This window comes from Tigriopus californicus, chromosome 2, assembly GCF_007210705.1.
Source record: "Tigriopus californicus strain San Diego chromosome 2, Tcal_SD_v2.1, whole genome shotgun sequence".
In the NCBI taxonomy this organism is placed as follows: domain Eukaryota; kingdom Metazoa; phylum Arthropoda; class Copepoda; order Harpacticoida; family Harpacticidae; genus Tigriopus; species Tigriopus californicus.
In genome coordinates this window covers 14,366,517-14,371,209 of record NC_081441.1, presented here as the reverse complement: position 1 = coordinate 14,371,209, position 4,693 = coordinate 14,366,517, and positions in this window count along the sequence as shown.

Sequence of the window (4,693 nt, the reverse complement as noted above, 5' to 3'; positions counted from 1 at the left end):
TTTTTAGATGTATTATAAAAGTGTAATTCATGCACTCCTTATAAATATGTTATGTATATTACAAATATGAGAAGTATTATTGGATATTTGATATTCAGCTCCTAAGCTTTTTTAAAATTATTCTTTTTTTTTTAATCTTTGTTAAAATTACCCAGCCACCAAATGCCCTGATTATAGTGTGGCTTTGTCCACTTGGTGTCCAAAAGTCACGCTAATTCTCAAAATTGCCCACCCTGCATCTCAGGGCACTACGTGGAAGAGACAGCAGTTGCCTCAACCTCATTGAGTCTCTCAACAGAGAGAGTTATTTTAATTGTCTTGACGTGAGACATCAATTGCCTTTGATGTGTAACAATTAAGAATACTTACACATGATGCCACTGAATATTTTTACTGCGGACCAACATCAGCCGTGGTTCCTTGACAAATCAATCTAATAATATGCCGACATTTTCACAATTGCAGCCCAGCTTTTTAACCACCATTGACTGCTGGCTAGAAATAATGACACTCGATGTCTAAAACTGTCCATTGATATTTATTCTTTTTCAGCATTGATATTTATTCTGTTTCTGCACCAGAAACTAACAAATACTGCGGCCTTCGGATATGGCAAAATGAATGGGACGAGGATTGAAGATTGTCTTCAAACTATTCCAGATCAGTCGTCATGCATCCACGTTCCTTTTTCAACAATTATCATCCCTATATAATCCATATCAAAGAATATTTGATCATGTTTCTCAAGTCATGGATTGTGAGTTGATGAACAGTTTTCCTCAGCCAAAAACATTGTGCTTGCTCTAGCTTCTTGCTCTTTCTTGGATGTATTATCAATGGCCAATCAACATGCAGATGATTCTAGAGTAAATTTGTTAAAACAGTGTTGTATTTCCGTTTCGGCGCCTTAAATCTCAAGTAAAATTAGCTAATAGTTGTCTATTGTAACGAAATGTTGTTTTAACACAAGAATATGTGTGAAATCTAAGATATGACTACAATCATGTTTATGCATGTACAAAACGTTAATATCGAAAAACACTGACTAGGGGAATCAGAAAAATGAGTTTGAACTTAATTTTCTGCGAACTTTAATGCAATTTAAGTACCAGATTGTTCATTGGGGAGTTTTATGGAGAAACTACTATAGACAAGTGGAGTCCCATCTTGGTCATATGATTGAAAATAAACATTAAATTGTCAACGTCTTGCACAAATGCTTAATGTAGGGATCAGCTCGCAAGTGTAATGATTACTCAAGAGCGGATAATTAAAACGAAAAATCCTAATGATTAAAAAATTACATAAATCCGCATATTCGTTACGTGGCTTGTCCTTCAAACGTCATTCTACTCTTAAGAAGTGGTCCCGTGTGTGATTCATCTTCCTGACAAAATAAATTCAAACAATCAATTATCATTCTGGCAACAAGTGGAGAGGAATGGATCTGATTCCAGCACCTGGATATGGGTTTCTTCTGCCACCTGGATTTGTCACGAAGAGGAGGTCTTGATAGAGCTAGCACCAATTGAACCATCACTGGAAATTCAATTTGAAGCCAATAGTTCAGTCGAGAATCAACATATTCTTAACTTCCCCGAGATCAGCATCGACGATCACGACAACCATCCGAACAGTGTGGAGGAGTCGAAGCTTCGATCTTGCACATGAAAGTGAAGAAGAGGCAGAGGAGAGTGCCATTGATTTTCAGGACGATGAGAGCACAACCTCTTCTATAATAACTAGTGAGTTAACAAAGTAATCATAATTTCTTTACAAAAAATTGCTTACCTACTTTCTGGATCAATCCCCTGCTCCAATGGGCTTGATTGAGAAGTTGGTAGTCGATGCCGATCACCTTTCTCCACAGTTAGGCGACTTCATTCCAAGAAATGTGGATCGCGAAGAATCCAAGTAAGTATCACAATTGTAATTATTTTGTGCTTCCTTGAGAAATAGTTTTCTGAAAAATAAAAAATTAAGAATATTTGACGGCCAATTTTGTAATTACAGCGTAATTGTTTCGAATAGAAGACCCTCTCAAATTCTGTGGCGAATGTTTGAAAAGCGTGGGAAGTTGAATGCCAAATGTTTGTACTGTGATAAAGGTTACAAGACATTAAACCAGGCAACCACTACACTTTGGCATCACCTCCGGAAAAAACACATGGTTGAGCTGGCAAGAATGCAATTTATCAATTCTACAAAAATTTAACATTAGTTTAGGCCAATTCAACGTGTCCAGGCCCTCTGCAACGATATAAGCTCACGATAGTGCCAAAAACTTGAACTTAGATCAATCCCTGTGTCTCATGGTTGTCAAGGACTTACAACCGTTATCCTTCGTTGAAGACGAGGGATTCATGAAACTTTGTCATTCGCTTGACCCTCGCTATAATCTTCCTTCAAGACGAACTTTATTGGAAGTCCACATTTCAAATGTGCTTTCCGACGTTCAAGAATAACTGATAATCTACCTTCATCGGGCCAATTGGGTATCCATTACAACAGATATGTGGTCTTCGGTAAATTGCATTGGATTCCTTGCAATAACGGTCCACTTCTTTGACGAACAGACTTGGTCACTCCAATGTTTTATATTGGATTGTCTAAGAGTTCGAGGCCGCCACACCTCCGAAAAAATTGCCACCAAAATTGGTATGGTCTTGGAGCGGAACAAAATCATGGACAAGGTTATCGTGAGAGTTACCGACAACGAAGCAAATGTGGTGAAGACACGATACGAGACATTGGTATTACCCATGTGGCATGTTATGCCCATTCTTTGAACTTGGTGGCCAACTATGCACTAAGGGAAGTACCTCTCTTTGCGTTATTAAAGACTCTACCTCAAAAATAGTGGAACAAACCAGGAAGAGCACCCAAGTAATGGAATTTTTCGAGGGGATACCGCAAGATCAAGGCCGAACTAGGCCGAAGAAATTGATCCAAAACGTGCCAACTAGATGGAATTCCACCTTCGAAATTTTTGACTCGAATACGTGGCAAGTTATTTTCGACGCGGTGCGAGCTCTCAGACCACTTTTTGAAGACGCGGTGGAGTCATCTAGCGAGAATAGGACAACGGGGTCCAAAATAGTACCTCCCGTAACAAAGATGCTCTCTACAAACTACGACATCTTTTTTCAAAATTCTGTCCCTGGTACTGTGAGGCAAGATCTGGCCAAGGCAATAAAAAAAAACTTGGTTCGTCGTTTCACATCTGTCGAGGATAACGTCAAGCTTTCCATCCCGACGATATTAGATCCCTGTTTCAAAACCAAGTGCTTCAGAGATGAAACGAGAGGCACGTTCGCCACCGATCAAATTCAAGCCGTATTGTTGGAGGAATCTCGCCAAGACCCCGTTCGTCCAAAGAGATGCTCGCCACCCGTCCATTCATCATCGTGGGAGATATTTGATTCAAGTGTTGTTGAAGAAAGGCCTCCGCTTCTGGAATTGCAATGCTGCTTGAATTCCCCATGCCAACCAAAGTGGACCAATCCACTAGATTGGTGGAAACAAATCGGGGGGCAAAAAGCAACCAGAGTTGCTCGAAATAGTGAAGAAATATTTGTCCATTCCCACCACATCCGTGTCTTCAGAGAGGGTTTTTTCTTCGGCTGGACAAATCCTCTCAAAGAAGAGAAACCGTTTGGGGGATGAAAATGCCAGAAAAATTATATGCCTCCATGCATGGCAATATGGATATAATTTGAAAATCCATTTCGATCCATCTGGCTTGTTTCCTTAATTACTGATGGCTGTTTCATTTTTTTCACCTTTCAAATAAATGTTCTTTAGCATGAACGTATAATTGTTGTCACCTCAAAACTGAGGGACATTTGTCCTTAAATTTGTTCTAGTTATGATTTCAAGGTGAAAAACAATCGGGAGGATGGTTTTCGAGTCTTTATGCAAGACAAACTTCGAACACATATGGATGGCTTGGACTCGTCTAGCTCAAATGACTATTTCAATTACATTCTAATCTTGCATTAAGTCTTGGGCGTTCGTTGATGGTTAAGATCGGACTTGCATCAATCATGAACTCTTGTTACCTGTCGAATCGAGCGAGTGCGACGCGTCGGTCGGGTTGAATTTGAGTGGATTGCAAAACGTCGCCCAAATGCCAAATGGGCACACAAAACCACGACAATTGTCTTTGATACATCGGAGCCAACAACGCAACAAAAACATGAAACCGACGCAACCTATTCTCATTACAAACTCCTTCAGAACCTCGATACCAAAAAAGGACGGATCCCGATCGCATGATCATTGGATCGAGAAAGACCATCGAGGTCAGACCACCGACCACAATCCTGCCGGGGTTAGTATACGACATATACATATACATATTGACCACTATATACCTAAATATTATACAATGAAATATACTTTGGTTCCTACCTACCATCACTACCATTTGATTTTAACAGATGAATTGCCATTCTTCCCATCCACATTGTTTTCATTTAATAATAAACAGTTGTACGCATACACAGGGCCTTGATGAAAGGTGACCACCAAAGTAATATTCAAACACGCTTTAATGACGCTTAAATCTCAAACAAAGGTGTCATTCACAGATGGCCTAGAACACCATGCAAAAGGAATGCTCACAAAAGCAAAAGACTGAAAAGAGAATAGCTTTGTATTGGGATTCAGCAGCCTTACGTCACAAAATGCG